Consider the following 17,444-nt stretch of genomic DNA (forward strand, 5'->3'; position numbering starts at 1 on the left):
TCCGCCAGATCAGGCCTGCCAAGAAACTGCATTTCACAGGCCTTGGTTAGAGATGTTCCTGGTAGGCTGTAAGAGCACCTGGCAGAGCCAGTTGTTTCTTAACTTCCCAAAGAGCTGGAAGCAACATGCTTTGTGGCCTCTCTCCCACTTTTGAAACAAGGCAGCTCATTGGTCCTGGCAAATCTAGGCCAATGGAGCACACCCAGAGCAGAATTTCTACTTCAGGCAGATCAGCCCTGCCAAGGAACTGCGATTCACAGGCCTTTGTATGTGACGTTCCCGGTAGGCTGTGAGAGCACTGGGCAGAGCCACTTGTTTCTTAGCTTCCCACAGAGCTGTAAGCAAGATGCTTTGGGGCCTCTCTGCTCCTTTGGAAACAAGGCAGTCCTTTGGGCCTGGCAGCTCTAGGCCAATGGAGCACACCCAGAGCAGGAGTTCTACCTCAGCCAGATCTGGCCTGGAAAGAAACTGCGTTGCACAGGCCTAGGTAAGAGGTGTTCCCGGTAGGCTCTAAGAGCACTGTGCAGAGCCAGATGTTTCTTTTCTTCCCAAAGAGCTGGAAGCAAGATGCTTTGGGGCCTCTCTGTCCCTTTGGAAACAACGCAGCCCTTTGGGCCTGGCAGCTCTAGGCCAATGTAGCACACCCAGAGCAGAAGTTCTACTTCAGCCAGATCAGGCCTGCCAAGAAACGGCGTTTCACAGGCCTTAGTGACGTTCCCGGTAGGCTGTGAGAGCACTGGACAGAGCCACTTGTTTCTTAGCTTCCGAAAGAGCTGGAAGCAAGATGCTTTGGGGCCTCTCTCCAGCTTTGGAAACAAGGCAGCACTTTGGGCCTGACAGCTCTAGGCAAATGTAGCACACCCAGAGCAGAAGTTGTACTTCAGCCAGATCAGGCCTGCCAAGATACTGCGTTTCACAGACCCCGGTAAGAGGAGTTCCCGGTAGGCTCTAAGAGCACTGGGCAGAGCCAGTTGTTTTTTTGTTTCCCAAAGAGCTGGAATCAAGATGCTTTGGGGTCTCTCTGTCCCTTTGGAAACAAGGCAGCCCTTGGGCCTGGCAGCTCTAGGCCCATGTAGCACACCCAGAGCAGAAGTTCTACTTCAGCCAGATCAGGCCTGACCATAAACTGCGTTTCACAGGCCTTGGTAAGAGATGTTCGCAGTAGGCTGTAAGAGCACTGGGCACAGCCTGTTCTTTCTTAGCTTCCCGAACAGCTGGAAGCAGGATGCTTTGGGACCTCTCTGCCCCTTTGCAAACAAGGCGGCCTTTTGGGCCTGGCAGCTCAAGGACGATGGAGCACACCCAGAGCAGAAGTTCTACTTCGCCAGATCAGGCCTGCCAAGAAACTGCGTTTCACAGGCCTTTGTAAAAGATGTTCCCGGTAGGCTGTAAGAGCACTGGGCAGAGCCAGTTGTTTCTTACATTCCTGAAAAGCTGGAAGCAAGATGCTTGGGACCCCTCTGCCCGTTTGGGAACAAGGCAGCCTTTTGGGTCGGGAAGCTCTAGGCCAATGGAGCACACGCAGAGCAGAAGTTCTACTTCACCCTGATCAGGCCTGCAAAGAAACAGCGTTTGACAGGCCTTGGTAAGAGATGTTCCCGGTAGGTGTAAGAGCACTGGGCAGAGCCAGTTGTTTCTTAGCTTCGCAAAGACCGGGAAGCAAGATGCTTTGGGCCTCTCTGCCCCTTGGAAACAGGGCAGCACTTTTGCCTGGCAGCTCTATGGCAATGGAGCACAACCAGAGCAGAAGTTCTACTTCAGCCAGATGAGGCCTGCCAAGAAACTGCGTTTCACAGGCCTTTCAAAGACATGTTCCCGGTAGGCTGTAAGAGCACTGGGCAGAGCGAGTTGCTTCTTAGCTTCCCAGACAGCTGGAAGCAAGATGCTTTGGGGCCTCTCTGCCCCTTTGCAAACAAACAAGCCCTCAGATCCTTGCTGCTCTAGGCCCATGTAGCACACCCAGAGCAAAAGTTGTTCTTCAGCCAGATCAGGCCTGCCAAGGAACTGCATTTCACAGGCCTTGGAAAGAGATGTTCCCGGTAGGCTGTAAGAGCACCTGGCAGAGCCTGTTGTTTCTTAGGTTCACAAACAGCTGGAAGCAACATGCTTTGGGGCCTCTGTCCCCCTTTGGAAACAATGCAGTCCTTTGGCCTGGCAGCTCTAGGCCTATGTAGCACAACCAGAGCAGAAGTTCTACTCCTGCCAGGTCAGGCCTGCCAAGAAACTGCGTTTCACAGGCCTTTCAAAGGGATGTTCTCTTAGGCTGTAAGAGCACTGGGCAGAGCCAGCTGTTTCTTAGTTTCCCGAAGAGCTGGGAGCAAGATTCTTTGGGGACCCTCTCCCCTTTTGGAAACAAGGCCGCCCTTGGGGCCTTGCAGCTCTAGGCCTATGCAGCACACAGAGAGCAGAATTTCTACTTCAGCCAAATCAGGCTTGCTAGGAAACTGCGTATCACAGGACTTGGTAAGAGATGTTCATGGTAGGCAGTAAGAGCACTGGGCAGAGCCTGCTGTTTCTTAGCTTCCCAGAGAGCTGGAAGCAAGATGCTTTGGGGCCTCTCTCCCCCTGTCAAAACAAGGCAGCACTTTGGTCCTGGCAAATCTAGGCCAATGGAGCACACCCAGAGCAGAAGTTCTACTTCGGCCACATCAGGCCTGCCAAGAAACTGCATTTCACAGGCCTTGGTTAGAGGTGTTCCTGGTAGGCTGTAAGAGCACCTGGCAGAGCCAGTTGTTTCTTAACTTCCCAAAGAGCTGGAAGCAACATGCTTTGTGGCCTCTCTCCCACTTTTGAAACAAGGCAGCTCATTGGTCCTGGCAAATCTAGGCCTATGGAGCACACCCAGAGCAGAATTTCTACTTCAGGCAGATCAGGCCTGCCAAGGAACTGCGATTCAAAGGCCTTTGTATGTGACGTTCCCGGTAGGCTGTGAGAGCACTGGGCAGAGCCACTTGTTTCTTAGCTTTAAAAATAGCTGGAAGCAACATGATTTGGGGCCTCTCTCCCTCTTTGGAAACAAGGCAGCCCTTAGGTCCTGGTAGCTCTAGGCCAATGTAGCATACCCAGAGCAGAAGTTCTACTTCATCCAGATCAGGCCTGCCAAGAAACTGAGTTTCACAGGCCTTGGAAAGAGATGTTCCCGGTAGGCTGTAAGGGCACTTGGCAGAGCCTGTTGTTTCTTAGGTTCCCAAACAGCTGGAAGCAAGATGCTTTGGGGCCTCTGTCCCCCTTTGGAAACAATGCAGCCCTTTGGCCTGGCAGCTCTAGGCCTATGTAGCACAACCAGAGCAGAAGTTCTACTTCAGCCAAGTCAGGCCTGCTAGGAAACTGCGTATCACAGGCCTTGGTAAGAGATGATCATGGTAGGCTGTAAGAGCACTGGGCAGAGCCAGTTGTTTCTTAGCTTCCCGTACAGTGGAAGCAAGATCCTTTGGGACCTCTCTGCCCCTTTGCAAACAAGGCGGCCCTTTGGTCCTGGCAGCTCTAGGACAATGGAGCACACCCAGAACAGAAGTTCTACTTCACCCTTATCAGGCCTGCCGAGAAACTGCATTTCACTGGCCTTTGTAAGAGATCTTCCCGGTAGGCTGTAAGAGCCCTGGGCAGAGTGAGTTGGTTCTTAGCTTCCCAGAGAGCTGGAAGCAAGATGCTTTGGGGCCTCTCTGCCCCTTTCCAAACAAGGCAGCCTTTTGGGTCTGGAAATTCTAGGCCAATGTAGCACACCCAGAGCAGAGGTTCTACTTCAGCCAGATCAGGCCTGCCAAGGAACTGCTTTTCAGAGGCCTTTGTATGTGACGTTCCCGGTAGGCTGTGAGAGCATGGTGCATAGCCAGTTGTTTCCTTGTTTCGCAAACAGCTGGAAGCAAGACGCTTTGGGGCCTCTCTGCCCTTTTGGAAACAAGGCAGCACTTTGGGCCTGGCAGCCCTAGGTCAATGGAGCACACCCAGAGTAGAAGTTCTACTTCAGCCAGGTCAGGGCTGCCAAGAAACTGCGTTTCACAGGCCTTTCAAAGAGATGTTCTCTTAGGCTGTAATAGCACGGGGCACAGCCAGCTGTTTCTTAGCTTCCCGAAGAGCTGGGAGCAAGATACTTTGGGGACCCTTTCCCCTTTTGGAAACAAGGCCGCCCTTGCGGCCTTGCAGCTCTAGGCCAATGTAGCACACACAAAGCAGAATTTCTACTTCAGCCAAATCAGGCCTGCTAGGAAACTGCGTATCACAGGAGTTGGTAAGAGATGTTCATGGTAGGCTGTAAGAGCACTGGGCAGAGCCAGCTGTTTCTTAGCTTCCCGAAGAGCTGGAAGGAAGATGCTTTGGGGCCTCTCTGCCCCTTTCCAAACAAGGCAGCCCTTTGGGCCCGGCAGATCTAGGCCAATGGAGCACACCCAGAGCAGAATTTCTACTTCAGCCCATCAGGCCTGCTAGGAAACTGCGTATCACGGGCCTTGGTAAGAGATGTTCCCGGTAGGCTGTAAGAGCACTGGGCACAGCCAGTTCTTTCTTAGCTTCCCGAACAGCTGGAAGCAGGATGCTTTGGGACCTCTCTGCCCCTTTGCAAACAAGGCGGCCTTTTGGGCCTGGCAGCTCAAGGACGATGGAGCACACCCAGAGCAGAAGTTCTACTTCGCCAGATCAGGCCTGCCAAGAAACTGCGTTTCACAGGCCTTTGTAAAAGATGTTCCCGGTAGGCTGTAAGAGCACTGGGCAGAGCCAGTTGTTTCTTACATTCCTGAAAAGCTGGAAGCAAGATGCTTGGGACCCCTCTGCCCGTTTGGGAACAAGGCAGCCTTTTGGGTCGGGAAGCTCTAGGCCAATGGAGCACACGCAGAGCAGAAGTTCTACTTCACCCTGATCAGGCCTGCAAAGAAACAGCGTTTGACAGGCCTTGGTAAGAGATGTTCCCGGTAGGTGTAAGAGCACTGGGCAGAGCCAGTTGTTTCTTAGCTTCGCAAAGACCGGGAAGCAAGATGCTTTGGGCCTCTCTGCCCCTTGGAAACAGGGCAGCACTTTTGCCTGGCAGCTCTATGGCAATGGAGCACAACCAGAGCAGAAGTTCTACTTCAGCCAGATGAGGCCTGCCAAGAAACTGCGTTTCACAGGCCTTTCAAAGACATGTTCCCGGTAGGCTGTAAGAGCACTGGGCAGAGCGGGTTGCTTCTTAGCTTCCCAGACAGCTGGAAGCAAGATGCTTTGGGGCCTCTCTGCCCCTTTGCAAACAAACAAGCCCTCAGATCCTTGCTGCTCTAGGCCCATGTAGCACACCCAGAGCAAAAGTTCTTCTTCAGCCAGATCAGGCCTGCCAAGGAACTGCATTTCACAGGCCTTGGAAAGAGATGTTCCCGGTAGGCTGTAAGAGCACCTGGCAGAGCCTGTTGTTTCTTAGGTTCACAAACAGCTGGAAGCAACATGCTTTGGGGCCTCTGTCCCCCTTTGGAAACAATGCAGTCCTTTGGCCTGGCAGCTCTAGGCCTATGTAGCACAACCAGAGCAGAAGTTCTACTCCTGCCAGGTCAGGCCTGCCAAGAAACTGCGTTTCACAGGCCTTTCAAAGGGATGTTCTCTTAGGCTGTAAGAGCACTGGGCAGAGCCAGCTGTTTCTTAGTTTCCCGAAGAGCTGGGAGCAAGATTCTTTGGGGACCCTCTCCCCTTTTGGAAACAAGGCCGCCCTTGGGGCCTTGCAGCTCTAGGCCTATGCAGCACACAGAGAGCAGAATTTCTACTTCAGCCAAATCAGGCTTGCTAGGAAACTGCGTATCACAGGACTTGGTAAGAGATGTTCATGGTAGGCAGTAAGAGCACTGGGCAGAGCCTGCTGTTTCTTAGCTTCCCAGAGAGCTGGAAGCAAGATGCTTTGGGGCCTCTCTCCCCCTGTCAAAACAAGGCAGCACTTTGGTCCTGGCAAATCTAGGCCAATGGAGCACACCCAGAGCAGAAGTTCTACTTCGGCCACATCAGGCCTGCCAAGAAACTGCATTTCACAGGCCTTGGTTAGAGGTGTTCCTGGTAGGCTGTAAGAGCACCTGGCAGAGCCAGTTGTTTCTTAACTTCCCAAAGAGCTGGAAGCAACATGCTTTGTGGCCTCTCTCCCACTTTTGAAACAAGGCAGCTCATTGGTCCTGGCAAATCTAGGCCTATGGAGCACACCCAGAGCAGAATTTCTACTTCAGGCAGATCAGGCCTGCCAAGGAACTGCGATTCAAAGGCCTTTGTATGTGACGTTCCCGGTAGGCTGTGAGAGCACTGGGCAGAGCCACTTGTTTCTTAGCTTTAAAAATAGCTGGAAGCAACATGATTTGGGGCCTCTCTCCCTCTTTGGAAACAAGGCAGCCCTTAGGTCCTGGTAGCTCTAGGCCAATGTAGCATACCCAGAGCAGAAGTTCTACTTCATCCAGATCAGGCCTGCCAAGAAACTGAGTTTCACAGGCCTTGGAAAGAGATGTTCCCGGTAGGCTGTAAGGGCACTTGGCAGAGCCTGTTGTTTCTTAGGTTCCCAAACAGCTGGAAGCAAGATGCTTTGGGGCCTCTGTCCCCCTTTGGAAACAATGCAGCCCTTTGGCCTGGCAGCTCTAGGCCTATGTAGCACAACCAGAGCAGAAGTTCTACTTCAGCCAAGTCAGGCCTGCTAGGAAACTGCGTATCACAGGCCTTGGTAAGAGATGATCATGGTAGGCTGTAAGAGCACTGGGCAGAGCCAGTTGTTTCTTAGCTTCCCGTACAGTGGAAGCAAGATCCTTTGGGACCTCTCTGCCCCTTTGCAAACAAGGCGGCCCTTTGGTCCTGGCAGCTCTAGGACAATGGAGCACACCCAGAACAGAAGTTCTACTTCACCCTTATCAGGCCTGCCGAGAAACTGCATTTCACTGGCCTTTGTAAGAGATCTTCCCGGTAGGCTGTAAGAGCCCTGGGCAGAGTGAGTTGGTTCTTAGCTTCCCAGAGAGCTGGAAGCAAGATGCTTTGGGGCCTCTCTGCCCCTTTCCAAACAAGGCAGCCTTTTGGGTCTGGAAATTCTAGGCCAATGTAGCACACCCAGAGCAGAGGTTCTACTTCAGCCAGATCAGGCCTGCCAAGGAACTGCTTTTCAGAGGCCTTTGTATGTGACGTTCCCGGTAGGCTGTGAGAGCATGGTGCATAGCCAGTTGTTTCCTTGTTTCGCAAACAGCTGGAAGCAAGACGCTTTGGGGCCTCTCTGCCCTTTTGGAAACAAGGCAGCACTTTGGGCCTGGCAGCCCTAGGTCAATGGAGCACACCCAGAGTAGAAGTTCTACTTCAGCCAGGTCAGGGCTGCCAAGAAACTGCGTTTCACAGGCCTTTCAAAGAGATGTTCTCTTAGGCTGTAATAGCACGGGGCACAGCCAGCTGTTTCTTAGCTTCCCGAAGAGCTGGGAGCAAGATACTTTGGGGACCCTTTCCCCTTTTGGAAACAAGGCCGCCCTTGCGGCCTTGCAGCTCTAGGCCAATGTAGCACACACAAAGCAGAATTTCTACTTCAGCCAAATCAGGCCTGCTAGGAAACTGCGTATCACAGGAGTTGGTAAGAGATGTTCATGGTAGGCTGTAAGAGCACTGGGCAGAGCCAGCTGTTTCTTAGCTTCCCGAAGAGCTGGAAGGAAGATGCTTTGGGGCCTCTCTGCCCCTTTCCAAACAAGGCAGCCCTTTGGGCCCGGCAGATCTAGGCCAATGGAGCACACCCAGAGCAGAATTTCTACTTCAGCCCATCAGGCCTGCTAGGAAACTGTGTATCACGGGCCTTGGTAAGAGATGTTCCCGGTAGGCTGTAAGAGCACTGGGCACAGCCAGTTGTTTCTTAGCTTCCCGAACAGCTGGAAGCAGGATGCTTTGGGACCTCTCTGCCCCTTTGCAAACAAGGCGGCCTTTTGGGCCTGGCAGCTCAAGGACGATGGAGCACACCCAGAGCAGAAGTTCTACTTCGCCAGATCAGGCCTGCCAAGAAACTGCGTTTCACAGGCCTTTGTAAAAGATGTTCCCGGTAGGCTGTAAGAGCACTGGGCAGAGCCAGTTGTTTCTTACATTCCTGAAAAGCTGGAAGCAAGATGCTTGGGACCCCTCTGCCCGTTTGGGAACAAGGCAGCCTTTTGGGTCGGGAAGCTCTAGGCCAATGGAGCACACGCAGAGCAGAAGTTCTACTTCACCCTGATCAGGCCTGCAAAGAAACAGCGTTTGACAGGCCTTGGTAAGAGATGTTCCCGGTAGGTGTAAGAGCACTGGGCAGAGCCAGTTGTTTCTTAGCTTCGCAAAGACCGGGAAGCAAGATGCTTTGGGCCTCTCTGCCCCTTGGAAACAGGGCAGCACTTTTGCCTGGCAGCTCTATGGCAATGGAGCACAACCAGAGCAGAAGTTCTACTTCAGCCAGATGAGGCCTGCCAAGAAACTGCGTTTCACAGGCCTTTCAAAGACATGTTCCCGGTAGGCTGTAAGAGCACTGGGCAGAGCGAGTTGCTTCTTAGCTTCCCAGACAGCTGGAAGCAAGATGCTTTGGGGCCTCTCTGCCCCTTTGCAAACAAACAAGCCCTCAGATCCTTGCTGCTCTAGGCCCATGTAGCACACCCAGAGCAAAAGTTCTTCTTCAGCCAGATCAGGCCTGCCAAGGAACTGCATTTCACAGGCCTTGGAAAGAGATGTTCCCGGTAGGCTGTAAGAGCACCTGGCAGAGCCTGTTGTTTCTTAGGTTCACAAACAGCTGGAAGCAACATGCTTTGGGGCCTCTGTCCCCCTTTGGAAACAATGCAGTCCTTTGGCCTGGCAGCTCTAGGCCTATGTAGCACAACCAGAGCAGAAGTTCTACTCCTGCCAGGTCAGGCCTGCCAAGAAACTGCGTTTCACAGGCCTTTCAAAGGGATGTTCTCTTAGGCTGTAAGAGCACTGGGCAGAGCCAGCTGTTTCTTAGTTTCCCGAAGAGCTGGGAGCAAGATTCTTTGGGGACCCTCTCCCCTTTTGGAAACAAGGCCGCCCTTGGGGCCTTGCAGCTCTAGGCCTATGCAGCACACAGAGAGCAGAATTTCTACTTCAGCCAAATCAGGCTTGCTAGGAAACTGCGTATCACAGGACTTGGTAAGAGATGTTCATGGTAGGCAGTAAGAGCACTGGGCAGAGCCTGCTGTTTCTTAGCTTCCCAGAGAGCTGGAAGCAAGATGCTTTGGGGCCTCTCTCCCCCTGTCAAAACAAGGCAGCACTTTGGTCCTGGCAAATCTAGGCCAATGGAGCACACCCAGAGCAGAAGTTCTACTTCGGCCACATCAGGCCTGCCAAGAAACTGCATTTCACAGGCCTTGGTTAGAGGTGTTCCTGGTAGGCTGTAAGAGCACCTGGCAGAGCCAGTTGTTTCTTAACTTCCCAAAGAGCTGGAAGCAACATGCTTTGTGGCCTCTCTCCCACTTTTGAAACAAGGCAGCTCATTGGTCCTGGCAAATCTAGGCCTATGGAGCACACCCAGAGCAGAATTTCTACTTCAGGCAGATCAGGCCTGCCAAGGAACTGCGATTCAAAGGCCTTTGTATGTGACGTTCCCGGTAGGCTGTGAGAGCACTGGGCAGAGCCACTTGTTTCTTAGCTTTAAAAATAGCTGGAAGCAACATGATTTGGGGCCTCTCTCCCTCTTTGGAAACAAGGCAGCCCTTAGGTCCTGGTAGCTCTAGGCCAATGTAGCATACCCAGAGCAGAAGTTCTACTTCATCCAGATCAGGCCTGCCAAGAAACTGAGTTTCACAGGCCTTGGAAAGAGATGTTCCCGGTAGGCTGTAAGGGCACTTGGCAGAGCCTGTTGTTTCTTAGGTTCCCAAACAGCTGGAAGCAAGATGCTTTGGGGCCTCTGTCCCCCTTTGGAAACAATGCAGCCCTTTGGCCTGGCAGCTCTAGGCCTATGTAGCACAACCAGAGCAGAAGTTCTACTTCAGCCAAGTCAGGCCTGCTAGGAAACTGCGTATCACAGGCCTTGGTAAGAGATGATCATGGTAGGCTGTAAGAGCACTGGGCAGAGCCAGTTGTTTCTTAGCTTCCCGTACAGTGGAAGCAAGATCCTTTGGGACCTCTCTGCCCCTTTGCAAACAAGGCGGCCCTTTGGTCCTGGCAGCTCTAGGACAATGGAGCACACCCAGAACAGAAGTTCTACTTCACCCTTATCAGGCCTGCCGAGAAACTGCATTTCACTGGCCTTTGTAAGAGATCTTCCCGGTAGGCTGTAAGAGCCCTGGGCAGAGTGAGTTGGTTCTTAGCTTCCCAGAGAGCTGGAAGCAAGATGCTTTGGGGCCTCTCTGCCCCTTTCCAAACAAGGCAGCCTTTTGGGTCTGGAAATTCTAGGCCAATGTAGCACACCCAGAGCAGAGGTTCTACTTCAGCCAGATCAGGCCTGCCAAGGAACTGCTTTTCAGAGGCCTTTGTATGTGACGTTCCCGGTAGGCTGTGAGAGCATGGTGCATAGCCAGTTGTTTCCTTGTTTCGCAAACAGCTGGAAGCAAGACGCTTTGGGGCCTCTCTGCCCTTTTGGAAACAAGGCAGCACTTTGGGCCTGGCAGCCCTAGGTCAATGGAGCACACCCAGAGTAGAAGTTCTACTTCAGCCAGGTCAGGGCTGCCAAGAAACTGCGTTTCACAGGCCTTTCAAAGAGATGTTCTCTTAGGCTGTAATAGCACGGGGCACAGCCAGCTGTTTCTTAGCTTCCCGAAGAGCTGGGAGCAAGATACTTTGGGGACCCTTTCCCCTTTTGGAAACAAGGCCGCCCTTGCGGCCTTGCAGCTCTAGGCCAATGTAGCACACACAAAGCAGAATTTCTACTTCAGCCAAATCAGGCCTGCTAGGAAACTGCGTATCACAGGAGTTGGTAAGAGATGTTCATGGTAGGCTGTAAGAGCACTGGGCAGAGCCAGCTGTTTCTTAGCTTCCCGAAGAGCTGGAAGGAAGATGCTTTGGGGCCTCTCTGCCCCTTTCCAAACAAGGCAGCCCTTTGGGCCCGGCAGATCTAGGCCAATGGAGCACACCCAGAGCAGAATTTCTACTTCAGCCCATCAGGCCTGCTAGGAAACTGCGTATCACGGGCCTTGGTAAGAGATGTTCCCGGTAGGCTGTAAGAGCACTGGGCACAGCCAGTTGTTTCTTAGCTTCCCGAACAGCTGGAAGCAGGATGCTTTGGGACCTCTCTGCCCCTTTGCAAACAAGGCGGCCTTTTGGGCCTGGCAGCTCAAGGACGATGGAGCACACCCAGAGCAGAAGTTCTACTTCGCCAGATCAGGCCTGCCAAGAAACTGCGTTTCACAGGCCTTTGTAAAAGATGTTCCCGGTAGGCTGTAAGAGCACTGGGCAGAGCCAGTTGTTTCTTACATTCCTGAAAAGCTGGAAGCAAGATGCTTGGGACCCCTCTGCCCGTTTGGGAACAAGGCAGCCTTTTGGGTCGGGAAGCTCTAGGCCAATGGAGCACACGCAGAGCAGAAGTTCTACTTCACCCTGATCAGGCCTGCAAAGAAACAGCGTTTGACAGGCCTTGGTAAGAGATGTTCCCGGTAGGTGTAAGAGCACTGGGCAGAGCCAGTTGTTTCTTAGCTTCGCAAAGACCGGGAAGCAAGATGCTTTGGGCCTCTCTGCCCCTTGGAAACAGGGCAGCACTTTTGCCTGGCAGCTCTATGGCAATGGAGCACAACCAGAGCAGAAGTTCTACTTCAGCCAGATGAGGCCTGCCAAGAAACTGCGTTTCACAGGCCTTTCAAAGACATGTTCCCGGTAGGCTGTAAGAGCACTGGGCAGAGCGAGTTGCTTCTTAGCTTCCCAGACAGCTGGAAGCAAGATGCTTTGGGGCCTCTCTGCCCCTTTGCAAACAAACAAGCCCTCAGATCCTTGCTGCTCTAGGCCCATGTAGCACACCCAGAGCAAAAGTTCTTCTTCAGCCAGATCAGGCCTGCCAAGGAACTGCATTTCACAGGCCTTGGAAAGAGATGTTCCCGGTAGGCTGTAAGAGCACCTGGCAGAGCCTGTTGTTTCTTAGGTTCACAAACAGCTGGAAGCAACATGCTTTGGGGCCTCTGTCCCCCTTTGGAAACAATGCAGTCCTTTGGCCTGGCAGCTCTAGGCCTATGTAGCACAACCAGAGCAGAAGTTCTACTCCTGCCAGGTCAGGCCTGCCAAGAAACTGCGTTTCACAGGCCTTTCAAAGGGATGTTCTCTTAGGCTGTAAGAGCACTGGGCAGAGCCAGCTGTTTCTTAGTTTCCCGAAGAGCTGGGAGCAAGATTCTTTGGGGACCCTCTCCCCTTTTGGAAACAAGGCCGCCCTTGGGGCCTTGCAGCTCTAGGCCTATGCAGCACACAGAGAGCAGAATTTCTACTTCAGCCAAATCAGGCTTGCTAGGAAACTGCGTATCACAGGACTTGGTAAGAGATGTTCATGGTAGGCAGTAAGAGCACTGGGCAGAGCCTGCTGTTTCTTAGCTTCCCAGAGAGCTGGAAGCAAGATGCTTTGGGGCCTCTCTCCCCCTGTCAAAACAAGGCAGCACTTTGGTCCTGGCAAATCTAGGCCAATGGAGCACACCCAGAGCAGAAGTTCTACTTCGGCCACATCAGGCCTGCCAAGAAACTGCATTTCACAGGCCTTGGTTAGAGGTGTTCCTGGTAGGCTGTAAGAGCACCTGGCAGAGCCAGTTGTTTCTTAACTTCCCAAAGAGCTGGAAGCAACATGCTTTGTGGCCTCTCTCCCACTTTTGAAACAAGGCAGCTCATTGGTCCTGGCAAATCTAGGCCTATGGAGCACACCCAGAGCAGAATTTCTACTTCAGGCAGATCAGGCCTGCCAAGGAACTGCGATTCAAAGGCCTTTGTATGTGACGTTCCCGGTAGGCTGTGAGAGCACTGGGCAGAGCCACTTGTTTCTTAGCTTTAAAAATAGCTGGAAGCAACATGATTTGGGGCCTCTCTCCCTCTTTGGAAACAAGGCAGCCCTTAGGTCCTGGTAGCTCTAGGCCAATGTAGCATACCCAGAGCAGAAGTTCTACTTCATCCAGATCAGGCCTGCCAAGAAACTGAGTTTCACAGGCCTTGGAAAGAGATGTTCCCGGTAGGCTGTAAGGGCACTTGGCAGAGCCTGTTGTTTCTTAGGTTCCCAAACAGCTGGAAGCAAGATGCTTTGGGGCCTCTGTCCCCCTTTGGAAACAATGCAGCCCTTTGGCCTGGCAGCTCTAGGCCTATGTAGCACAACCAGAGCAGAAGTTCTACTTCAGCCAAGTCAGGCCTGCTAGGAAACTGCGTATCACAGGCCTTGGTAAGAGATGATCATGGTAGGCTGTAAGAGCACTGGGCAGAGCCAGTTGTTTCTTAGCTTCCCGTACAGTGGAAGCAAGATCCTTTGGGACCTCTCTGCCCCTTTGCAAACAAGGCGGCCCTTTGGTCCTGGCAGCTCTAGGACAATGGAGCACACCCAGAACAGAAGTTCTACTTCACCCTTATCAGGCCTGCCGAGAAACTGCATTTCACTGGCCTTTGTAAGAGATCTTCCCGGTAGGCTGTAAGAGCCCTGGGCAGAGTGAGTTGGTTCTTAGCTTCCCAGAGAGCTGGAAGCAAGATGCTTTGGGGCCTCTCTGCCCCTTTCCAAACAAGGCAGCCTTTTGGGTCTGGAAATTCTAGGCCAATGTAGCACACCCAGAGCAGAGGTTCTACTTCAGCCAGATCAGGCCTGCCAAGGAACTGCTTTTCAGAGGCCTTTGTATGTGACGTTCCCGGTAGGCTGTGAGAGCATGGTGCATAGCCAGTTGTTTCCTTGTTTCGCAAACAGCTGGAAGCAAGACGCTTTGGGGCCTCTCTGCCCTTTTGGAAACAAGGCAGCACTTTGGGCCTGGCAGCCCTAGGTCAATGGAGCACACCCAGAGTAGAAGTTCTACTTCAGCCAGGTCAGGGCTGCCAAGAAACTGCGTTTCACAGGCCTTTCAAAGAGATGTTCTCTTAGGCTGTAATAGCACGGGGCACAGCCAGCTGTTTCTTAGCTTCCCGAAGAGCTGGGAGCAAGATACTTTGGGGACCCTTTCCCCTTTTGGAAACAAGGCCGCCCTTGCGGCCTTGCAGCTCTAGGCCAATGTAGCACACACAAAGCAGAATTTCTACTTCAGCCAAATCAGGCCTGCTAGGAAACTGCGTATCACAGGAGTTGGTAAGAGATGTTCATGGTAGGCTGTAAGAGCACTGGGCAGAGCCAGCTGTTTCTTAGCTTCCCGAAGAGCTGGAAGGAAGATGCTTTGGGGCCTCTCTGCCCCTTTCCAAACAAGGCAGCCCTTTGGGACCGGCAGATCTAGGCCAATGGAGCACACCCAGAGCAGAATTTCTACTTCAGCCCATCAGGCCTGCTAGGAAACTGCGTATCACGGGCCTTGGTAAGAGATGTTCCCGGTAGGCTGTAAGAGCACTGGGCACAGCCAGTTGTTTCTTAGCTTCCCGAACAGCTGGAAGCAGGATGCTTTGGGACCTCTCTGCCCCTTTGCAAACAAGGCGGCCTTTTGGGCCTGGCAGCTCAAGGACGATGGAGCACACCCAGAGCAGAAGTTCTACTTCAGCCAGATCAGGCCTTCAAGAAACTGCGTTTCACAGGCCTTTGTAAAAGATGTTACCGGTAGGCTGTAAGAGCACTGGGCAGAGCCAGTTGTTTCTTACATTCCTGAAAAGCTGGAAGCAAGATGCTTGGGACCCCTCTGCCCGTTTGGGAACAAGGCAGCCTTTTGGGTCGGGAAGCTCTAGGCCAATGGAGCACACGCAGAGCAGAAGATCTACTTCAGCCTGATCAGGTCTGCAAAGAAACAGCGTTTGACAGGCCTTGGTAAGAGATGTTCCCGGTAGGTGTAAGAGCACTGGGCAGAGCCAGTTGTTTCTTAGCTTCGCAAAGACCGGGAAGCAAGATGCTTTGGGCCTTTCTGCTCCTTGGAAACAGGCCAGCACTATTGCCTGGCAGCTCTAGGGCAATGGAGCACACCCAGAGCAGAAGTTCTACTTCAGCCAGATGAGGCCTGCCAAGAAACTGCGTTTCACAGGCCTTTCAAAGACATGTTCCCAGTAGGCTGTAAGAGCACTGCGCAGAGCCAGCTGTTTCTTAGCTTCCCAGAGAGCTGGAAGCAAGATGCTTTGGGGCCTCTCTGTCCCTTTGCAAACAAACAAGCCCTCAGGTCCTTGCTGCTCTAGGCCCATGTAGCACACCCAGAGCAAAAGTTCTACTTCGGCCAAGTCAGGCCTGCCAAGAAACGGCGTTTCACAGGCCTTGGTAAGAGATGTTCCCGGTAGGCTGTAAGAGCACCTGGCAGAGCCTGTTGTTTCTTAGGTTTCCAAACAGCTGGAAGCAACATGCTTTGGGGCCTCTGTCCCCCTTTGGAAACAATGCAGTCCTTTGGCCTGGCAGCTCTAGGCCTATGTAGCACAACCAGAGCTGAAGTTCTACTTCAGCCAGGTCAGGCCTGCCAAGAAACTGCGTTTCACAGGCCTTTCAAAGGGATGTTCTCTTAGGCTGTAAGAGCACTGGGCAGAGCCAGCTGTTTCTTAGTTTCCCGAAGAGCTGGGAGCAAGATTCTTTGGGGACCCTCTCCCCTTTTGGAAACAAGGCCACCCTTGGGGCCTTGCAGCTCTAGGCCTATGCAGCACACAGAGAGCAGAATTTCTACTTCAGCCAAATCAGGCTTGCTAGGAAACGGCGTATCACAGGACTTGGTAAGAGATGTTCCCGGTAGGCAGTAAGAGCACTGGGCAGAGCCTGCTGTTTCTTAGCTTCCCAGAGAGCTGGAAGCAAGATGCTTTGGGCCCTCTCTCCCCCTTTCAAAACAAGGCAGCACTTTGGTCCTGGCAAATCTAGGCCAATGGAGCACACCCAGAGCAGAAGTTCTACTTCGGCCACATCAGGCCTGCCAAGAAACTGCATTTCACAGGCCTTGGTAAGAGATCTTCCCTAAAGTCTGTAAGAGCACTTGGAGAGCGCGTTGTTTCTTAGCTTCCCAAAGAGATGGAAACAAGATGCTTTGGGGCCACTCTGCCCCTTTGGAAACAAGGCAGCACGTTGGGCCTGGCAGCTCTAGGGCAATGGAGCACACACAGAGCAGAAATTCTACTTCAGCCAGGTCAGGCCTGCCAAGGAACTGCGTTTCCCAGGCCTTTGTATGTGACGTTCCCGGTAGGCTGTGAGAGCACTGTGCCGAGCCAGTTGTTTTAGATTCCCACAGAGCTGGAAGCAAGATGCTTTGGGGCCTGTCTCCCCCTTTGGATTCAAGCCAGCCCTTAGGTCCTGGTAGCTCTAGGCCAATGTAGCATACCCAGAGCAGAAGTTCTACTTCAGCCAGATCAGGCCTTCCCAGAATCTGCATTTCACAGGCCTTGGTAAGAGATCTCCCCTGTAGGCTGTAAGAGCACTGGGAGACCGAGTTGTTGCTTAGCTTCACAGAGAGATGGAATCAAGATGCTTTGGGGCCTCTCTGCCCCTTTGGAAATAAGGCATCACGTTGGGTCTGGCAGCTCTAGGGCAATGGAGCACAACCAGAGCAGAAGTTCTAGTTCTTCCAGATCAGGCCTGCCCAGAAAGTGCGTTTCACAGGCCTTGGTAAGAGATGTTCTCTTAGACTGTAAGAGCACTGGGCACAGCCAGTTGTTTCTTAGCTTCTCAAGAGGTGGAAGCAAGATGCTTTGGGGCCTCTCTGCCCCTTTGCAAACTAGGCAGCCCTTTGGGCCTGGCAGCTCTAGGGCAATGGAGCACACCCAGAGCAGAAGTTCTACTTCAGCCAGATCAGGCCTGCCCAGAAACTGCGTTTCACAGGCCTTGGTAAGAGGTGTTCCCGGAAGGCTGTAAGTGCACCTATCAGAGCCAGTTGTTTCTTAGCTTTAAAAATAGCTGGAAGCAACATGATTTGGGGCCTCTCTCCCCCTTTGGAAACAAGGCAGCCCTTAGGTCCTGGTAGCTCTAGGCCAATGTAGCATACCCGGAGCAGAAGTTCTACTTCATCCAGATCAGGCCTGCCAAGAAACTGAGTTTCACAGGCCTTGGAAAGAGATGTTCCCGGTAGACTGTAAGAGCACCTGGCAGAGCCTGTTGTTTCTTAGGTTCCCAAACAGCTGGAAGCAAGATGCTTTGGGGCCTCTGTCTCCCTTTGAAAACAATGCAGCCATTTGGCCTGGCAGCTCTAGGCTTATGTAGCACAACCAGAGCAGAAGTTCTACTTCAGCCCAGTCAGGCCTGCCAAGAAACTGCATTTCACTGGCCTTTGCAAGAGATCTTCCCGGTAGGCTGTAAGAGCCTTGGGCAGAGTGAGTTGGTTTTTAGCTTCCCAGAGAGCTGGAAGCAAGATGCTTTGGGGCATCTCTGCCCCTTTCCAAACAAGGCAGCCTTTTGGGTCTGGGAGCTCTAGGCCAATGTAGCACACCCAGAGCAGAAGTTCTACTTCAGCCAGATCAGGCCTGCCAAGGAACTGCGTTTCAGAGGCCCTTGTATGTGA

This window comes from Equus asinus, unplaced genomic scaffold (genome assembly GCF_041296235.1).
Source record: "Equus asinus isolate D_3611 breed Donkey unplaced genomic scaffold, EquAss-T2T_v2 contig_5, whole genome shotgun sequence".
In the NCBI taxonomy this organism is placed as follows: Eukaryota; Metazoa; Chordata; class Mammalia; order Perissodactyla; family Equidae; genus Equus; species Equus asinus.